General features: G+C 39.2%; 2 protein-coding genes across 3 annotated transcripts in view; one reads left to right on the forward strand and one right to left on the reverse strand.

The window, feature by feature from the left end:
* Positions 1-22,108, reverse strand: part of TRPC5 (transient receptor potential cation channel subfamily C member 5) — a 345,492-nt gene that overhangs the window by 94,910 nt on the left and 228,474 nt on the right. The gene's annotated exons all lie outside the window — the stretch shown is intronic.
* Positions 18,237-22,108, forward strand: part of TRPC5OS (TRPC5 opposite strand) — a 28,443-nt gene continuing 24,571 nt past the window's right edge. The window contains exon 1 of one of the 2 annotated variants that reach the window (XM_010371349.1): positions 18,237-18,377. The gene's annotated coding sequence lies outside the window, so the exon portion shown is untranslated. Of the gene's footprint in view, positions 18,462-22,108 lie in introns of both variants that reach the window. The other variant, XM_010371348.2, reaches the window with a different exon arrangement.

Here is a 22,108-nt window from a genome sequence, read left to right on the forward strand (position 1 = left end):
TTATTTGGCAGGTATTGTCAAATTTTTCTGTAAAGGGCCACATAGTACTTTAAGCTTTGCAGGCCACACTGTCACTGTTGCAGCTACCTAACTCAGCTGTTGCAGTGCAAACTCAGCCATAGACAATATGTACATGAATGGGCTTAACCGTGTGCCAATAAAACTTTATTCACACAAACAGGCAGCAAATTGTAGTTTGCCAATCTCTGTCCTATGCTACTGCATCAGCCTGAACCAAAGAGACATTTAGAGCTCTTCAGTAATGGTCTTGATGACCTCATGTGACTTTCCCTTATGTATTCCCAAGAACTCCAACCCCAGAAATCACTTTCTGCTAAGGAACAAATGCAGAAGTGAAGCTTCTTTTAATAGTGGATATACCATCCAACCTTTATCTTCAATGCCTCTGCTCTGATTTTCAATTTGGCTCAAGCTGGGCAATTTTAAAGTTGGACAGGTTTTTATCTTCTATTTTTATATCTGACAGAAGTAGTGTAGGGTGGTGTGGATTCTGGCAGAACAAACTGCAATTAGAATATGATAAAGGAAATTTTTATTAAGCCACCATGTAGTATCTAATCTAAACACAGTTGTGAGCTTTGAAAGCACAATCCTGATTCTGCTTGCACACTGCAGTTCGCATTTGACAGGTTATTTAATCAATCTCTAGTCAATTCTAAGAACGCCTCAGAAAGAAGAATTACAAGAAAAACTGCAGAGTGTGTACCCACTAGATGCCTCACTGCACAAAAAGCCAAACTGTCCAGAGCCTGGAGCAGTAATTTTTTATTTTAATGAAGTCCAATTTGTAGTTTTTGTTGTTGTAAGGATTAAGGAAAGAGGAGAGAAACAAGAATGTTGGCTCAATAGTCAACAGGTTTATTTTCAACCTGGGAGGGACGTCTGACCGAGTTAGGCCAGAAGTCGCAATCTCTTACAGACTAAGAGTTTTTAAGGATTCAGGGTGGGAGAGTTTATCAGAGGCTTGGACTGCTTCTGTGTCTCTTTGTTGTGCTTATCTGGGAGGGAGAGTTGTGTGTCTATTCCCCTACATCTTTCTGCAGCTGCAGGCATATCCCTGGAGTCTGCTTTTAGCTTCCCTATCTTAGTGTACCTGAAGTGAAAGGAATGTGCTTATTAAGGCCCACTGTTTTACTGGGGCCCATTGTATGAGGGTGAAGTTTGGCAGTTACCCAAGAGACTTTCCCCTGCCTTGCTCTGTGCCCCAGCCATCTTATCTGTGTTTTACTGTCTGCCCTTTTCTGGCTGCTTGTAGTTAGAAAAGAAGTGATTTCCTTGAAATGCATGAAGCTGGAAAGGCAGCTGGAACTTAAAGTGGCGGTGTTTGTCTGAGATGATGGTGGTCCTGCTCTGTCATTCCAGACCCTATAGTTATAAAAGGACAAGGGGCGACGTGTTCTTTCTGGCTACTTCCTGCTGATGGTGAGGCAGATAGTTTTTTGGTCTTGGATTGACTGCAGGAGCAACACCGTTTGTAGATGTTTTTGGATAGTTGTCTGTGAAATGGCCATGATTCTGTTGGCTTTTATGATTTCCAGCTTAAGATTTTTTTTTTTCTTCTAACGTTGTTAGGACGTTTTTCTGGGCTGTTAGAGGTTGCTTTCTCAGCTCTTTAGGCTTTGACTTGAGTGTGATGTATTGAGGAGTCAATTTCGGTAACAGATATAATTTAAACTTTAGAAGATAATAAAATTTATAATTTAAACTGTAGAAGATAATAAAAATTGAAAAACATTAGGCGAGACTAGAATTTAACAACAGGTGTGCTATAGTTTTTGAAACATAATTTTTACTTTTCAGTTTCCTATTTTTATTAAAAGACAAATTACAGTAGGACTGGTTTGCTTTATTATATTTGGCTTATTTATATACAGTGCAGCAAGAATAATTACTTGCTACACAGGCCTTTTAAATCGGCTTTGATGGAACTCTGTTATATAGAAGGAATTTGAGATAAGACTTGTTAAAGCCAAACCCAGCCATGGATTTGTACCATTAAATACCTATGAGTTGGGTGAATTCGTTTCTTCTTGAGCTTTTAAGATAACTTGGGGCTCCTGGCCTGTCAGAAAGTGACATTCTTTACTTACTACAGATCAGAAACCCTGTACAGGGACTGTGTACACAAAATATGAGGCCAGTTTCCAAGGGTTTTATTGGCTCCATAAGTCAAGTTTGATTCCTTAAAGGAGAGCACACCGCTGCAGTCAAAGCCTTGGTAAAATAACCAGTTTTTTTTTTTTTTTAAATTGTGTTCTGTTAGAAAATAAAATAGATTCTTATAACTATATCATAATTTAAGTATACTTATAACTAGTTTTTTCTTTTTTTTGAGACAGAGTCTCACTCTGTCGCCTAGGCTGCAGTGCAGTGGTGAGATCTCAGCTCACTGCAAGCTCCGCCTCCTGGGTTTACACCATTCTCCTGCCTCAGCCTCCCAAATAGCTGGGACCACAGGCGCCTGCCACTATGCCCGGCTAATTTTTTTTTTTTTTTTGTATTTTTAGTAGAGACGGGGTTTCACTGTGTTAGCCAGGATTGTCTTGATCTCTTGACCTCATGATTCGCCCGCCTCAGCCTCCCAAAGTGCTGGAATTACAGGCGTGAGCCACCGTGCTGGGCCTACTTGTAACTAGTTTTTAAATTCTAGAGGAACTAGGCAGAGAGAAACAAACATGCTTTAAATTCTATTCACAGGAGTATACTTTACTTAGTTGTTAAAGGCTGTAGCTAGCTTAAGACAAGTTTTCTTGACTCTGAAAAATAAGATAAAGATTAGCAGTGTTCTAAGTAAAAGGTAAAAATTTGTTTTTGTTTTTTATTAGTTTATTCCATTTTATAAACCTTTGTTTTGCTTGATATTTATAAACATTTTAGCTTTTTATGAGTTCTGTGTGTTTTGTTGTTATGAGTAACCCACATTTGAGAGCACTTGTTAAAGTTCCACAGCTTGAATACAAGCAATGTTTTGAAGAGAATTAAAACAAAATAACAATTGTCTGTAAATAACAAAATGTCCAGTTTGGATACAGATAGAAACACAATTGACAAAGAAATTTGGTTATTTTTGTGGTTTACAATAACCCAACATAACAACTTTAATTGTGGTTAATAGCACATATTCAGACATAAGAACTTTAGACATTCCATACAGTTTTGGAACATATGTTAATAATATTCCCTAAAATATAATATATTAGACATTATTTTGGCAATTTTATGTTGCCAAATAATCCTGTTTACCTCTTTTTTGGGTGCTTCAGGGGCTCCGTGCAGCACCCAAAAGCCAGGAGTTAGGAAAAACAAAATTGAAAGTAAAGTTTGATTTTGAGAAGGCTGTTAAATACGTTTAAAATTTAAAACTTTTGATATTATGAAATAGAACTTCAGATTATCATAAGTTGTTTTTCCATTTGTTTTGTTTTGTTTTGCCAAAATGATGAGATAACAATCTGGAAAACCAAAAACCATTTATTAACATTTTCAATTATATGAAAATTGTGTTTAAGAGAGAAAGTTAAATTTTACCCTTACATTAGTTTGCTATTAATGTTAACCTTAATTTTAATGAAACCTTATAGATAATTTTGTTTAATTTTAACCAGTTTGACCATGAAGTAAGATTTTTACATACCCATTATAACCCTTGACAAGTTTTGCTAAACAGTAGATTAGCATTTTAAGAAAACTTTGTGGTGCTTTTATTTTAGTGTTTAATTTACAGAAAAGAAATATAATATTCTTTTGAGTTTAGTTAATACGTTTACACACACAGTTTTATTTGCAGGATTAGTTTTTATAGTGTCTATATAATTTGCTTAAACCATCCACTTTATTTTATTTAATTTTAAGACAATTTTTTATTTTTAAGCAAAATGTACATTTTTATGCCTTCTTATAATTTTTAAGAAAAACACTTTTTAGTGTTTTTGTATACCTTGCATGCAAATTCATGTTTAGCAGTTTTAATTACAGGTTATAATGGTAACTTTTAGCAATTTTTAACTTTAATGTAAAACCTGTTAATTTTTTTTGTGACTTGAAGCTAAAAATAATGACTCATTTTGTCATTGGGTGAAGTAGTGCTGAAATATAATGCTTTTTTCTTTCGATTTTAAATACTTGGGTAAAATCAGAAGGTAAGTGCTTAGGTAGAAATAAGTAACTACTGAACCAGTGGGAGCAAAGTTTAGTTGGGCAATACTCTTCATCATACTGACAAGTGAAGGCTTATTAGTTCCAAAAGTGCAGGCTTTATTTTTGTAGTCACAGAGTAGTCTAAAGGCAAGGCTTACCCAGCTCCTGGCTCCCACATGAACATTATTTATTTAGTATGCCAGATTTTTTTCAAGGTGCACTAGTCACTGAGGATATTTTTACTGGTGGGAACTGAGATTTTCTAAACGCATAAATTAACTGCTAATGCTGGTTTATTTTAGGGGCATGTTCATTGAAACAGTATTCTTACTTAGCTTGAATTCTAAATTTTGTTCCCTTATTATCTCGTTAAAGCGATGAATATGTTTGTACAATGAAGACAACTTTTTTTTTTTTTTTTTTGCGTTTTTAGGTTAGAGCTTCTGCATGGGAATTATACTTTGACACAGAAAATTAGATCTGTAAGTGAAATATAATAAAGTGTTCTGGAAAGAAGGAGACTCTGCCTTACAATCTCAAGAGAAAAATATACGTCACTAAGGCCTGGTTCTTTCTTCCCTTATTGTTTTGTCATTTTCCCCAACTTTGGGAACTAAAATCTCTTTGCTTAAATGCTGAAATTATAAACTGAAACATTATAAATGCTAAAAATTATAAATTGGGTTTGTTATAAAGGCAAAGTAATAATAATTCTATGTATATTGTATGTATGTGTATATGTATAGGGTTATATAGTATAATAACTCGAATCCATGGTTGGATTTGACTGAACCTACATAGATACTAATCTGACAGACTTACTGTTGTCACATCTAAGAAATCATTGCCCAATCCAAGGTCACAAAGACTCACATCATTGTTTTCTTCTCAGAGTTTGATAGCTTTAGCTTTTATATTTAGGTATTTAATCTGTTTTGAATTAATGTTTGTGTATTTTGTGAGGTAGAGGCCCAATTGTATTTGTTTGCATGTGGATATCCATTAGTCCCAGCACTTTTTTGAAAACACTACTATCTCCCCATTATATTGTTTTGACACCCTTGTTGAAAATCAGTTAACCATAAAGGTAAGAACAATTTGGAGAATATTATCATTTTAACAATATGAAGTCTTCTAGTCCACGAACATGGAATATCTTTCCACTTATGCAGATCTTCTTTAGTTTCTTTGAACAATGTTTTATTGTTTTTTTCAGTGTACAAGTCTTACACTTCTTTTGTTAAATTTATTCCTAAGTATTTTATTGTTTTTAATGCTATTGTAAATTGAATCGTTTTCTTAATTTCATTTTTGGATTGTTCATTGCTAGTGTATAGAAACTGTCAAAAGACAAAATCTCAACAAATTTAGTTATAGATCTAATTGGCTTTTTTCATGATGTATGAATCAGGGAATCAGCCTTCCATAATTTTTGTTGAATAAAACACAATTGATTTTGTATGTTATCTTGCAACCTTGCCCAACTCATTTATCAGCCCTAATAATTTTTGTTGTGGATACCTTAGGATTTTCTCTGTACAAGGTCATGTCATCAGTGAATAGAAACAATTTTAATTCATCCTTTCCAAACTGGGAGCCTATTATTTCTTTTTCTTACCTAATTGACTTGGCTAGAATCTTTAGTATGATGATGAATAAAAGTGCTGTCACTGGACATCCCTGTTTTTTTCCTGATATTAGAAGAAAACCTTTCAAGTTTCCTATTAAGTGTGATGTTAGCTATGGGTTTTTAATAGATGGCCTTTATCAGGCTGTAGAAATTCTCTTCTATTCACAGTTTTCCATTTGTTTTTATCATGTAAGTTTGTTGAATTTTGATAAATGTTTCTTCTGTGTCAAATGAAATGATCATGCATAGTTTTGTCTTTCCTTTCATTAATGTAATGTATTACATTGATTGATTTTTGTTATGTTGAACCACCCTCATATTCCTGGGATAAATTCTACTCGGTCATGGTGTCTAATTCTTTTTATATGTTGCTGGATTTAGATTGCTTTTTGTTTAGCCTATTGTTTGACCCAATTGTTATCTACTGCCTCAGGCAGCCTTCATATTAAACAACTGTTGCTGATTTTTTTTAAACAAATGCCCCCAGGAAAAGAACTATTGGTACTGAGTCAGATCATATGAACACCAGTCCTGAGAATTGGGCTTTTTAATGAAGTTGCTTGACAGGTCATATAATGACAGTTCTCTGGAGATGGGTCTATCTGGGGTGCTCCAAAACCAGTGTGCTCCCCTCCAGTGGGTGCCAGGCTGCTGCTTTTTACAGCTACTATGGTTCCAAGGCTGTTGGTTTTCTTTGCTTTTCTTTCTTTTTTTTTTTTTTTTTTGAGGTGGAGTCTCACTCTGTCGCCCAGGCTGGAGTGCAGTGGCACGATCTTGGCTCACTGCAAGCTCTGCCTCCCAGGTTCACCCATTCTCCTGCCTCAGCCTCCTGAGTAGCTGGGACTACAGGCACCCGCCACCACACCCGGCTAATTTTTTGTATTTTTAGTAGAGACAGGGTTTCACCATGTTAGCCAGAATGGTCTCGATCTCTTGAGCTAGTGATCCGCCCGTCTCGGCCTCCCAGTGCTGAGATTACAGGCGTGAGCCACTGAGCCCGGCCTGGCTGTTGGTTTTCAAAGCTGCTGTTGAGCTGGGTAAAGGAAGATCGGAATTGGGCAAATTAAAATATCATAAAACCTGCTTTTCTTACCAAAACTTAGCTATTTTACTTGAGTAAATGCTCCTCTGATTGTTGTAAACTTTTGGTTAATTTCCAGAATTGTGAAAAAGTTAATTTTAAAAAATTTCCAATGTCTCGTAGCTTTTGTGGAAGAGTAGATTTTCAGAACTCTGCCATTCTGGAAGTACTTTCCCTTGTGACTTTTTAACTTTTTATGGGAGGCTATGTTGTTCCATTTGTGTGTGGGTTAGTGCAAATGATAGCCCTTGCCCAATTAATTCCCTTCCTCAGGGGCTTAAAAAGTTTAAGGAATATAGCTTCTTCTTCTTTTTTTTTTTCTTTTTGGGACACTCTTACTCTGTTGCCCAGACTGGAGTATAGTGGCACGATCTCGGCTCACTGCAATCGCTGCCTCCTTGGCTCAAGCAATTCTCATGCCTCAGTCTCCCGAGTAGCTGGGATTACAGGTGCATGCCACCACACCCAGGTAATTTTTGTGTTTTTAGTAGACAGGAGGTTTCACCATATTATCCCCCTAGCCTGGTCTTGAACTCCTGGGCTCAAGCAATCTGTCCACCTAGACCTGCCAAAGTGCTGAGATTACTGGCATAAGTCACTGTGCCCGGCCTCTAGCAGCTTCTTCTTTTTATTTTTATTTTTTTTGATTTGGAGTCTCACTCTGTCACCAGGCTGGAGTGCAGTGGCATGATATCTGCTCATTGTAGCCTCCGCCTCCCGGGTTCAAGCAATTCTCTCGCCTCAGTCTCCCAAGTAGCTGGGACTACAGGTGTGCACCACCACGCCCGGCTAATTTTTTGTATTTTTAGTAGAGACGGGGTTTCACCATGTTGGCCAGGATGGTCTTGATCTCTTGACCTTGTGATCTGCTCACCTTGGTCTCCCAAAGTGCTGGGATTACAAGCGTGAGCCACCGCACCCGGCCAGCTTCTTAAAAGCCGTAAGACTGAGTGTTGGTCAAGGACTAGGAGCTTGTCTTATTCTTCATTATATTCCGAACGTTTTGCAAAATGCCTGGTACAAGATGGATGTTGAATAGATATTTGTTGAACGAGTGATTGAATAAATAGCTTTGTGCTAGATAAATCTTGGTGGAATACTCTCTTCCCAAAGTCTTCTTTTCTTAGTGTGTGAAGAGAGTCTAGTAGCTAAGACAAGTCTCCTGGGAATGCAATCAGGAACTACTGTTAACATCGGAAGATTAAATATCAAAGATTGAGCTCTTATAATGTGCCAGAAACTGAACTGGATTTTTTATATGCATCATCTCACATCAATGCTAATGGCAGATATAGAATTATATCATTTTGCAGTTGACAAGACAGAGCCCAGTGTCACATTTCTTGGTAAGTGGTGGAGTCAGGACTGGAGAACTAGCTTGGTTGATTCCATAGACCAAGTTTTTAAACACTGCACTCCCTGACAATCCATGGATGGTATGATCGGAGGCATGCAGAAAGCTAAATTTCCCAGTATCTTCCCCAATGGCCTTGCTGCCAGTGATTGAAATGCCCACATCATTTACTGCTTTGGATTAAAGCATTGAAACTATATTCATGTTTGTAGGAAGTGGTAATATACAAAACTATCAACTACCTTAACAGCTTATAGTGGGTATATCATATTAGCCAGTTAAGGAACCTGAAGGCTAGCAAAGCCCAGAAGTGATGGGGCCCGCCCCAGGCCAGATCTGTATGGAATCCCTCTGTTTAATCTGTCTAAATCTTTTCTTCACAAATGAGCTAGGACCCTCACTGCAGTTGTTGGGTGTTTTCCCTCTGCAATGCTTCAATTCTCCAATACTCCCAGACAAGAGCTGAACATTATTGTATTTTCTCCTTACTGCACACAACTTTTGGAAAAGCTCTGGCTTTCTTTGACATAAAGCTGTGTTGTCAATGGAGGGAACCAATGGCTCTTGGCCCCTCCTAGGAATATTTCTTGATAGGAATAATGTCAGGTTCTACTGGAAAGAGACCACCCCTCTCCCAGAAAACTAGCAAAATAGCTTTGATTTCACTGCAGCAGAGTTCTGAATTTTTCCATTCAGTGAAGAGAATTATCTTCCCAGCCCTTCACCAGTCTATTGTATGTGACTTTTGTTTCTACAGCTGTCTAAAGGATCAATAGGATTTAATGCCGATTCACATGCTTAACTCAAGGCAGAATAGAATTTGACTTGCTTACTGTAAGGGAAGTGCAAGATTAATGTGATTCAGTTTAGGCCTTTCAACAAGTATTTTGGAGTACCTGCTCTGTGTCCAGCTCCGTGTGGCCTGTGGGAGAGGGTCATCACAAGAGAGACCAGCCATGATTCTGGCCTGCAGGAGCTCTTTTGAAGGGATACTAGCCTAACTTATATGAAACAAGTAACAGGACAATAATGTTTGTGTTCAGATGCCCACATAAATGGTACAGACGGTAAACATGTCAGGTTCCCAGATGGTTGGCTCTCACAGAGTGCTTAAGGCCACTCCACTCCAAATCAGCAGATTGTTTTGCCAAGTAAGGACATGAGAAAAGCCCACATCCCTTTGATCTCCCGTTACCACCACTTTATAAAAGAAAGGACGGAATAAAGGACAGTCATTCAATCTGGATCTATTTAGCTTTAGGAAAAGCTCACTGCTTTGTCATGAGCCACACTTTGGGATCTTAGAGCATTCAGAGATGGAAAAAATCAGCAGGCACTAGGTCCTAAGAAAAGCCTGCAGTGAATAATGAAATCAGAAAATCACTTCCTTCTGGTAGCCTTCCCTGATTGCTTCAGCCAGAGGTGTGACCTCTCTCTCCTGGAGCCCATACCACTTTGCTTTTTTCTTGTGGTACCTCTCAGAGCCTACTTTGTGTTACATGTACTTCTATGTAGAATCAGTGACTCAGCCTTCTTAGTAGACGGTAAGCTTAGGAAGTGGAGGAACACTTCTATATATGTCATTTCTTATCCCCAAAGTTCTTTGCAGGCATTTACTGTTTTTGTTAAAGTGAAAAAATTCTTCATTCCGTCCCTGCTAAAATTTACACCTGAATGTTTAACTGCTTAGTGGGCATTTCTCCTTGGCTGCTAAAACATATATCAAACACATAATCCACCCAGAACTCTTCCCCCCACTAGCCTCCCCAAGCGCGCGCGCGCGCACACACACACACACACACACACACACACACACACACACGTTTCTCTTTTCACCTTGTAGTCTACCCTTAAATCATTTCTCTAGTAGAAGTCTTAATAGTCACAGATAAAATGTACACAGAACTTTCTAAGTTTGGGATACTTTTAAAAGCAGTTTATATGTATTAACAAACCTAGGAGGTTGGTACTATTATTATACTCATTTTATAGATGAGAAAACTGAGGCTCAGAGAGGTTAAATAGTAACAATAACAACATCTAACATTTGAGTGACTACTGGATGTCAAATATTGTATTTAAGTGCTCATTTAAGAATAGTGAGCTACAGATAGACCTCCCTGACAATAAATTGAGTCACCACTCCTTGAGGAGGCAATGGAAAAAAAGGGAAAGTCCCCTCATAGAAGCAGAGCATCTGGTCGTGGGGATGGGCTCTTGAGAAGTAAGCCGGGCTGTGAGGTAGAGAAAAGCCACAGCAGTAAGCTTCCGGTGGCTCCATTAGGAATGGACGATGGTCAGAGGAGAAATATCTTTGTTACCCTGCTCAGCCCACCCTGTTCCCTGCTGGGAAGGCTATCAGCAAGAAAAACATTAGGATAAAAACAAGTCAGTTTCACAGTTAAGTCACCTAACTGGTTATTTTCAGATTATTTTAAATTTTTAGGTGTGTACAAAAAAGTGCAATAGGTGAGACTGAAAGAAAGGTCACCTTGACACATGTTTAATATTCAGAGGTTTATAAAGCAGTAAGGTCTGTGGTTCTCTAAAGTAATTGGCAATGAGTTATGTTCCTATATTTTCTAAAAGAAATCAGCTGACTTTGAGCTGGGAGACTTACAGCTGTGAACCTTCTTCCTTTAGTCCATTTAGAGGAAAAGAAAATTTGAAGGGTGAGAAGGAGTCATCCCCTCTCCCAGAGAAGAAGGTGAGGATCAGGAAGAAACAGCGGTTACTGGCTATAGTAAGAACTGAGGTAAGGGCCTTCCTGGGTGGTTTGAAAAAGTCTACTGATCTTTTAAGAACTGCATCCTACTCCCTTCAGTGAATGGCTGCACATAGAAATGGGCACAATGTGTACTGTGTTAGATGTCAGTTCTTCAGGAGATAGTCTGTGTGTAAAGATGTGTTTAAAAAGCCACCTCTACAGAAATGACCCTCGATAGAATAAGTTTTGTTTGTTTTGTAGTTGCCTATCAAGCTGGGCTCTGAAAAGGAGAAAAACACCTAAAAAGGAAATCAGTGGCAATGTAAAAGTTCTCGAAGAGGAAGAAATGTTCAAGCACCTTTCTTCCCTCACCATTGTAGTGAGCTTGCTGAGTCATACTTTCATTAAGCAGTGCAGCATTTTTTTTTTTTTTTTTTTTTTTTTTTTTTTTTTGGTAAACCACTGCAGCAGACATTTGAGATCAAGAAATAGGTTTTGACAAAAGTTTAGGTCCAGATAATGATTGGAAATAGCCCCTACCTTTTACATGTACTCTCTGTCTAGCATAGTTTAATATTTAACCACTGAGATCACTAATCCATGGTGAGTTTTATTTTTAAAAAAGGAGATGTGTTCTTACCCAAGGGTTACTGAGACATTTTGTTCTAAGCTGGCTCTGTTGCTGCAATTAGCTAGCAGACTTAGTTCCCAAGCTGGGCTGCCAATATCAATGGCAACACAGGTGCAGACTCAGAAAATCAGTCAACTGGAAGCCCTATCTTTATTTCAAACTAGGGCTAAGCCTCACTACTTAGAACTAAATAGAGGAAGGTGAGGCTAGGTTGAAGGAGGAGGTTGAAAATTTTTTAAAGTATAATTTTCCATTTGCAAGTGCATACAGCTGTCAGAATTAGCCCAATCGAGTTTCCTGGCAGATGTTATAATTTTGTGTTGGCGGTGATGGACTCTAAAAAGAACTCGTGCAACAGAATTAAGACTAATGCAATGGCTTATTCCAGCCATGAGATGGCAGCAGAGGGTGGTAGGAGCTCACTGCCTACTACAGAGGAGAGTTCTGGAAGTAAAGGGGAGTCTGTGTTGGAAAGCTTCTTACCAGGAAGGAAGAAAGTGACATAGCATGTCAGAGAAATTGAACAGGAGAGGCTGGAAACTCACTAAAGCCAAGTAAGAAATCACAGAAAGTGTGGTTAGGTCAGCTGTGAGTTGCAGTCCTACTATTTTAAATCAGGACACTAGAGGGGAAATACCTTGAAGAATAAATATATCAAAGCTAATGACCTATGAAAGAGAGCAGAGAGGAAATCTAATGAAAGCTCAAGAGGCAAGGCATTGTGATGGCATAATTCTTTGAGAGGTTGTTGCTCTTTGGGAGCTGAGTCTCCATGAAGTACCAAGCCCAGTGCTGGGAGGATGCTATAGGTCCAGTGGTCCACAATCTCTTTTTCAAAACTCTTGGGGCCAGATTTGTTTTGGAATTCTAAATTTGTCAGATTTTAAAACAGTTAATATGCTCTCTATGCCATATATTAGATAACACTCCCAATGAGGTTTGAGGCAGCATCCGTAATTAGAGTTCCAAAATTTAGCAAATAAAAATACAGGATGCTCAATTAAATTTGAATTTCAGCGAAACAGCAAAAATGTTTTAGTATAACTAAACGCCCCTTATAATTTTGGGACATGCTCATACAAAGACATTATTCATTATTTATCTAAAATTTAAATTTAACTGTGTGCTATGTTTTATCTGGCAACCCTACTATAATCAAACACACTAAATTTTCAACAGTGAAACCTGGGAATGCTTAGACTCAATGGGATAAGTAAACACCATAAATTGCCTCCCATCGGTGCAGATCAGGTTTTGCTGCCATATGAGAGGTTTGATAGGGAATTTATTTAAAAAACTTTCAGTTTTCAGAACTTGGTGGGCTTTGTGATCATGATATCTCCCCTGCCAGGTGAGTATTGCTCACCTGCCAGGTGGCTTTTGGAATTTTGGACCTGTAATTGTCCAATAAATGTTTTTTAAACTGTGAGATCCACAATGAGATGTGTTCATACCTTCAATGTCTCCAGTTTTTAAGGGTCAAGGTCCCTCCTTTTTTTTCTTTCAAGACACAGGATGTGGTCAGGTACTGCAGATAGTGAAGGGGAGGGGTATGTGGAAGACAAAGTGAGGTATACCCAAGTAGTTTTTATATTTATAGGAAAGCTTGGCTGGAGTGTTTAATGACCTGCTGTCGGCTGCCCACTTCCTTTCAAATCTTCAGGATGAAATCAGAATGAAGGAGGTGGAGGAGACTTAACCCCTAGCTATACCAAATCACATATTTTGAAAATGTATACTGTGTTTTGAACTGTGACTCTGGCTTGGTCTCTCATTTGTGGAGAGGGACTTGGGGCAAGCTTTTGTGTTTGGTCTTTATCTGTGTAATGGTGGTGTTGCCTATGCCTGTCTTCCTCACAGGACTGCTGTGAAGATCAAATGCATTAGGGATGGGAAAGTGCTTTGAAACATTCTTAATACCAAATAGATGGAAGCAGGCATTTTCATGCAGTTTTAAAAAATCATAACAGGATAATGTGGGCTGCATGCCCAAAGATGTTTCTAATAAAGTAGTGTGGTAGGGTTAGGAGCTTGGCCTCTGCAGTCAGACAGACTGACCTGGGGTTCACATTCCAGTCCCACCAGTTCCTGACTGGATTACCTTGGGCAAGTTACTTAACCTCTCCAGCCCTCAGTTTCCTTATCGGCAAAATGAGGATTAGAATGGTAACTCACATCATGAGGTCATTATGAGGATTAAGAGAGTTAATTAAATGCCCGACAACTAGGAAGCCAGTGTTATTATTTTTCATCATGGATTACTGTGAGAATTAAACAAGAAAGCACTCAATAAATGTTAGCTCTTTTCATCATTATGACTTATGAGATGTAGAATTGTCACTTCTGGATATGTAGTCTTTAAGTGGCTGTATATGTGATTTGACACACTCCATGTGCTATGGTTTGGACATGGTTTGTTTGTCCCCACCAAAACTAATTTTGAATTTGGTCCCCAGTGTGGTGGTGTTGGGAGGTGGGGCCTAGTGAAAGGTGTTTGGGTCATGAGGGTGTATCCCTCATGAATGGCTGTTGTTGCAGGAGTGAGTTCTCACTCCTGTAAATCTGTATTAGTTCTTGCAGGGATGGATTTGTTTCCTTGAGAGTGAGTTGTAATAAGGCCAGGATGCCCCTCAGGTTTTCCTTTCTTCACACCTGTCTGCTTTCACTTTGACCTTTTCTGCCATGTTGTGACACAGAACAAATGCCCTCTCCAGAAATCAGGACCATGCCCTTGAACTTCTCAGCCTGTAGAACTGTGAGCTAAATAAACTGCTATTCTTTATAAATTACCCAGCCTCAGGTATTCTTTTTTAGCAACACAGAATGAACTAGAATACCTAGTTGATGCCTAGACAGAGTTTGCATGCATCAGCACTGTTTCCATTATTTGTTCCTGTGGATGTTTTGAGGGTATGTTCTGTCATGCCAATTACTGGCTTAGAATTCTGGAAAGGAGACTGATAGTGGTGGTAGTAGGTGGTAGGGATGGTGAGGTAGGGGAGGAATAGCGTGTTGGAGAAGTACATCCAATTGCAGTCAGTACAGTCCTCATTGTATAGTCAGATCCTATAAATAAGTCTAACAAATTCCAGAGTGAACAAACTGAATTTATACAAGACACATTTTAGAGGATTGGAGACAACTTGGTAGATAAAAGAGAGAATTTTTCATTGAGAAAGATTGGCAAGTCAGGATTGCAGGAAGTATGGCTTTTTCAGGGCTGACTGACAAGTTGAGGTATCTCAGGGTATTTTTGAAAGCTGAGATGGAAGATTGCCTAAGCATGCTTTTGATTCAAAGCAAAAAACTTTCGTTCAGAGGACATGAACAGACACTTCTCAAAAGAAGACCTACAAATGGCCAATAAACATATAAGAAAATGCTCAACCTCACTAATCATCAGAGAAATGAAAATCAAAGCCACAATGAAATACCATCTCATACCAGTCAGAATGGCGATTATTAAAAAGTCAAAAAGCAACAGATGTTGGTGAGGCTGTGGAGAGAAGGGAACACATACACTGTTGCTGGGAATGCAAACTAGTTCAGCCACTGTGGAAGGCAGTTTGGAGATTTCTTAAAGAACATAAAATAGAGCTACCATTTGATGAAGCAATCCCACTACTGGGTGTATATGCAAAGGAAAATAATTCATTCTATCAAAAAGATACCTATACCTGCATACTCATTGCAGTGCTGTTCACAATAGCAAAGACATGGAATCAACCCAAGTGCCCATCAGCAGTGGACTGGATAAAGAAAATGTGATACATAGACACTACAAAATACTTTGCAGCCATAAAGATGAATGAAATGTCCTTTGCAGCAACATGGATGGAGCTGGAGGTGATTCCTAAGCAAACTAATGCAGGAACAGACAACCAAATACCACATGTTCTCACTTATGAGTGGGAGCTAAACATTGAATACACATTAATGTAAAGATGGGAACAACAGACACTGGGAATCACTAGATAGGGGAGAAATGGGGGCTTAGGCTGAAGGACCACCTGTTGGGTATTATGTTTACTGCCTGGGTGATGGGATCTTTGAGACCCCTAGCCTCAGTACTGAGCAATTTACCCATGTAACAAACCTACACGTGTGCCCTTTAATAAAATTTGAAGCTGGGCATGGTGGCTCATGCCTATAATCCCAGCACTTTGGGAGGCTAAGGCGGGTGGATTGCCTGAGGTCAGAAGTTTGAGAGCAGCCTGGCCAACATAGTGAAACCCCGTCTCTACTAAAAATACAAAACATTAGCTGGGCGTGGTGGTGAGCACCTGTAATCTCAGCTACTAGGGAGGATGAGACAGGAGAATCGCTTGAACCCGGGAGGCGGAGGTTGCAGTGAGCTGAGATCGCGCCATTGTGCTCCAGCCTGGGCGACAAGAGCAAAATTTCGTCTCTAAATAAATAAATAAATAAAATGTGAAATAAAAAAGCAAAAAAATAAAACTTGCTCAAAATGGCTTTTACCAGGTTATTATTCAGGAACATGGCCTAAAGACACGAATGCATCTTGGCTACTGTGTGCTTAATGTAACCAGGAACAGTATGTGCTGTTCTTCCCTGCCCCTCCAACCATCCACCACACTCCTACACCTTTCTTGCCCTCGCCACACATTCTATCTTTCTCTGATAGAGAAAGGAAGGATCCTCAATGCTTGGAGGGCTTTTAAGAAGTCATTTTCCATCTGTTTCCAGGTAAGACCACCCCAAATGTAGCCAGTTCAATTAAGCCAGCAACATTCACTGAGCACCCACTCTGTGCCAGGCCCCACGCCAAGTACTTGGGACACAGGCATGACTTCAGTGGTCAGAATCTCATTCCTGAAGGGATCACCTAACAGATAATAACAAAATCAGATTCCTGTTCTACCATGATAGGGTTCCCAGTGCCTGACAAAAGCTATAATGAAGTCAAGAGACTTTCTTGCTAATGACTGAAACAGGAAACTAAACTCACAAGAGAACATGGTTCATGTAGCTGAAGGGAGAATCAAATTAGCTGGAATCCTGAGAGAGTAATTATTTCTGTGGAGTATCAAGACCGTAGGGGCCCAGGTAGCTTGATTTTAAAGAGAGTTGTAATTATTCTAATCCTCGTCCTTTCTCCTTCCTTCTAGGGGCCAGCATGTGGTGGGCTTTTAATAATAATGACTTTCTGAGAAGTTGACTATGTGCCAAGCATGCCTTTAATCCTTAATCCTCATGATGGCTCTGTGAGGGTGGTATTGTTGCTGTTCTACCGATGAAGAAACTGAGACACAGCAAGACTAAATGTTTTGTCTAGTTAAGTGGTGAGAGCCAGGTTTTGAACCCAGGTCTATCTGAGTATACCACTAGTGCTCTAACTTGGGGTCATCAAACTATAACCTCTCGGCTAAATCTAGCCCATTGCCTGCTTTTGTAAATGAAGTTTTATGGGAATACAGCCACATTCATTTGTTTATGTATTACCTGTGGTTGCTTTTGTGCAGAGTTGAGTAATTACAACAGAGACCATATGGTCAACAGTGTCTAAAATATTTGCTATGGGCCCTGTATACAAAGAGTTCTGGGTCCTGTTATAACCATAACACTATACAGTCTCTGGTATGTAGGCATTGGAGTAAGACAGACCTGAGGTCCGACTCTGGCTTTGCCATTTATTAATTAATAGTATTCCTTTGGACAAGTTCTTCTACTTCTCTCTGCCTCCGTATCCTCCTCTGTAAAATGAGAATAATAATACTGCTTATAGGGTAGCTATGAGGATTAAATGAGCTACTATGCATGAAAAGTTCTTAGCAGTTTTGGTTGCCTGGCACATAGTAAACTCTTAAAAATGGTAGTTAAATTACTTGGAGTAGCAATAAGAACAGATAGAATGTGGCTGTGTGCCTGGCACATAGTGAATGTTCACTTAAATACCAAATACCTGTATTTGTCTTTTTCTTATTCTTGCTGACATTTCTAGTGCCCTGAGTTGTTGAAGAAAAGACTGAAGTTTAGGGCTGGAGGTAGAAGTATGAGGATTAGTAGGACAGGGCAGTGAACAGGGTGGTTTTGGCCTGGAGGGGGACTGACAGCAGAGGATTCACTCTAGTATAAGCCATTAAAAGCTTTAAGCCAGAACCATATATGACCACAATGAAGTGTGTATGTGTGGGGCCCAGGAAGAAAGTCCCCCGTTCTGTGATGTTTGTCTTTTTTCTTTCTTTCTTTTTTTTTTGGTGTCTTCAAAATCCTTCCCTTGTGTTGTACTTCAATGGACTCTGATTCCATTCTTTGATTAATGTGATGTTTTCTTAAATATTGCAGTTTATGCTGACCTCCCCATTCTCCTAGTTCCTGCAGCAACTGTAGAAAAAATATGACTGTCAGATATACTTCTTTGTTCTTAGTTGTGCTTGGTTGAAGCCTCTGATTAGATCCTAAACTCCTTTAGGGTAGCAACCATGGCTGTTCACATCTCCCAGGTTGAGGGAGCGGGAGGGTGTTGATGCTATTAAACAAAGAAGGGATGTGTTTTTGTTCGTGGTGTGTGTGTCTGTGTGTGTGCATGTGGGTTTCTGACTGGGAAGTACCTAAAATGAAAGGATAATAAATTTCACAGGCAAGGTCTTTGGGAGATAAATGAAACACAACAATGTTTCAATGTCCTATTAAGCTAGGGAGAAAAAAAAAATTAGAAAAAACAAATGTGGCAAGCAGAAAACGCAGGACCACAGTTGGAAGAGGTTTCTGAAGAGGTGGGAGCTATATCTCTTATTTATGTAGACGGAAGAGGAGGTTACCTACCATGTGATGAAAATCCCTACCATTAGAGAGGTAAGCCTTTGGATTACGTCTCTGATGTTTGTGGTAGCCATCTTTTTCTAACATCTCTGTGAAGGTCAACCCCTCACTCCTAAGGTGAGTTGCTTCATAAACAATTTGCCACTTGCAAGTCTATGAGAGAAGACAGAGGATAGGTAAGTTTTCCTCAGAGAGGAAAGGATGAGCTCTCTCTCCTCTAGGGAAAGCGCTTGCCTTCTTCACCTGGCAGTTTTTCATTTTTCATAATCTATATTGGGAGCACCATACCCCTTATTCAAGTGGGATACATATTTCCTGTCACTGATATAGACATCATTCATGTAAATTCTCTTTTTCCGTGCCAGTCTGAGATGGAAGGCCTATGGCTCTTGCAGCAGAGGTAACTAGGGAGTAGGACCACAGATGAATTAATACCTAACGCCCTGAGGGAACAAGTGAATTCTCTCTCAAGTTTAGTTTCCGCATAATATGACTTCCAGATGATTCTGTTTCACATGAATATCAAGGCTTTAATGAGTCTCTACCACCCAGAATTCCCTGGCAGTATTTACTTTCCTTAACTGTGGTTATCATATACTTCTCCAAAGAAATGAAAAGATGCAAAACTGGAACCGACAAACTCAGTTCCTGGCTTCTCAAGGGTATGGTGGTGGTTTTTGTTTTCTTTTGATTTTCCCTTTCACTTAGAGCTCATATTAATACTCCGTGTATTTTAGTCATTCATAACAACATTTCTTAAGTGTCATATTGTGTAGTCATCATGCTCAAATGCCTGGGAGCCTGAGTTTAATGCTGTTCTCAGAGTTCATTCTATAAAACTTCAATATTGATTTGAAGAGTATTATCTATAGATGATCACATTTGTGTTTCAGAATGATCAGTCTTTGCAGTTTGGAAGGTGAATTGGCAAAAGGGATGGGAGTAGGGTGATAGAGTGCCTGGAGGCAGGGGGACTGATTAGGAGTCTCCTGTAATTGTATAGGTTAGAGGTAATAAAGACCTGAATTAGAGCAGTGGAAGTTGAAAGGAAGTGATGGTAAAGCAGATATTTTGGAGATAAAATTGACAATATCTGGCAATCAGTTGCATGAGTAGATGGAAGGCAAAGAAGAGTTGAGGTTTATGCAGAAGGAGGATATCTCTGCTACTAAATGATGGAGAGGAATTAGGAGTTCATGAGGAAGACTGGGTTTGGAACAGACACTGTTGAGTTCATTTTTGTTGTGGTGACTTACTGTCCTGGTTTGCTCGGGGTTGAGGGAATTCTGAGGACATGGAACTTTCAGTGCTAAAACTAAGTCCTGGGTAAACCTCAAGTTTAGGATATGCTGGATTTGAGGCATATATGGATGGTGTTCAGTAGGTGATCAGGCAGGTAGTGTGGTGTGTAGGAAGGACATCAGAGTCAGAGTCAGAGGCACAGCTTGGGGAGTTGCCTATGTAGAGATAATGGGTGAAACCACAGGAGTTGGTATAATAATTAAGGAAAAATGCATAGTATGAGATTGTAACTACCGCAAATCCTTTGTGGAATGAGAAGGGACAGAAATGAATGAATAAAATAATTAAGAGGAAATTGTGAGAAAGAAAAAGGCAGCAGGCTGGAGGTGGCTGCACACCTACCTATGTAGGTTAGCTGTAAAAAGAAACCTGAGGCTGAGCCATGAGAAGTCAAAAGTGGACCAGAACACAATGATGATGTCACAGAAGTCAATAAAGAAGGAAAATTTTAAAAGATGAGGGTTGATGTAGATTAATATTGAGGATAGGTGATAGGTTCTGGTGATTAAGAAAAATAAATTTTCTATGGAGTCCTGAAATCAGATTACAAGATACTGACAGAGAGTGGGAAGTAAAGAAGTATGGGCAGCAATCTTAGATTCACGTTTCTGCCAGCAGTGAGGAGAAGGGAAAGAGTAACAGCCTCCTTCAAACATCAGCTCAAGATCCAACTCTTCTTGGAAGTTTTCCTGAACTTCATATGCCTGCTGTTCTCCCCCTTCTATAATGTAAACATATATCAAAATATCACATTCTATCCCATAAATAAATACAATTATTATGTCATTTAAAAATAAAATAAAATTTAAAAATGCTCCTATACAACCCAGAGGCTAGACCATACTCTGTAGAAAAAAAAAAAAAACTAATTGATATACTTCATTATTTCCTGATTGCTTCAGTGTGCTTGGCTGATCTCCCTGTTAGACTCTAAGTTTCCTTAGGGCAGAGACTATGGCTTATATAGTAAATCACAGTGGCCACAAGAAAGACCTTCAGAAATATTTGCTGGTTGTTAGGATGGAAAGATTCTCCAGGTCAGATTTTCTTAACTTGAACACTATTGGCTTTGGGGGCTGTATAATTCTTCATTCTTGGAGACTATTCTGTGTACTGTAGGGTGTTTTGTATTTCCCCAGCCTCTACCCACTAATTGATAATGGTACCTCCCCTCAATTGTGACAACCAAAAGCCTTTCCAGACATTGTCAAATGCTCCTGGTGGGCAGACAGGTGGGTGGAGGGGTGGTGGGGAGGGAAATCAGCCCTGAGAACCACTGCTTTAGGTGATCTGGGCCTAGTCTGTTTATCCCTTTGTCCTTCAGCAGGGGCAATGCAAAGTCTTCCTTGAGTGAGAAACACTATTACCCAGTTCACAGCCTACAGAAAGATATGTATAACCTTCTTGGTTATTTATTTTCAGTTTTGAGACCCTTAAAGTCATTCCTTTCTTTGCTTCTCCCTGGAGTGAGTGAATGGCTCCGCACTTGCACTTACACACCAAATACTGAAATAATGCCAACATAACTTCCCTTATGATCTGGAATATCAAAGTTAAGCTAGAAAGAGGTCTAGTCACAGCAGCCGTGTGTACTGTTTCTGCAACAGTAAGGGAAGTATTTATGAATTTGTTCATACAGTGCAACTAATAGTTAATAACATTTATTCTTTTCAAAGCATCTTTCAAGTATTAGATTGTAACTCTGCTGGTAGCCTCCTCAGAGATTGGCCAGAGAATGGAAAGAGAGAGAAAAAGAGGGAGAGTTGTAAAAGAAAGGTGGAGAAGGTTTCAGTGCTCATTCAGAGCAGAGAATTCAGGAGACCTTAACTCTCATTCTTCAGGTTGAACTTGAAATGTCTTCCTGAGACTTTATGTATCATTCCAATGGGGCCTGTGGTCCCAGAAAGATGTTTATTTGTTATGGTCACAGGGAATGAATGGATGCGGCTTAAGCTGGACTAAGAGTGAGGATAAGGAAAATCGCTGATCTCTTGCCGTGTTCTCTCACCTTTTCCAGGCTTTGGTCCTTGCTATTGCCCTGTGAATCTTCTTACTGCCCTATGGTGAAGTCCAATAAACCAGTCAGCACTTCTTTATCAAGTACCTGCTAAATACTCTTAAGACACTAAAGAGTTATGCATCCAAATAAAAATAATCAAGGTTGTGCAAGGCATAGCTCATTCTTCCTGTTTCTTAACAGAGCATGGCAATTTATTGCAGTAAGCATTTTCCATGTTTTCTCAGATGTTGTCCCCATGACAGCCTGATATAGGCATGATTAGTATCTATCCTCTTTTTACAGAGAAAGAAATATGAGGCTCATTCAGGTTAAATCTTGCCGGGGCATATAGCTACAAGGTGACAAGAGCCGAGATTCAAGCCCCCATCTGTTCAACTCTAAAGCCTGTGGCTCTTATCCATTTTGCTAGTGTGATTTAGGATTTACTTACCTAGTCCAGTTT

This window comes from Rhinopithecus roxellana, chromosome 7 (assembly GCF_007565055.1).
Source record: "Rhinopithecus roxellana isolate Shanxi Qingling chromosome 7, ASM756505v1, whole genome shotgun sequence".
NCBI lineage: Eukaryota > Metazoa > Chordata > Mammalia > Primates > Cercopithecidae > Rhinopithecus > Rhinopithecus roxellana.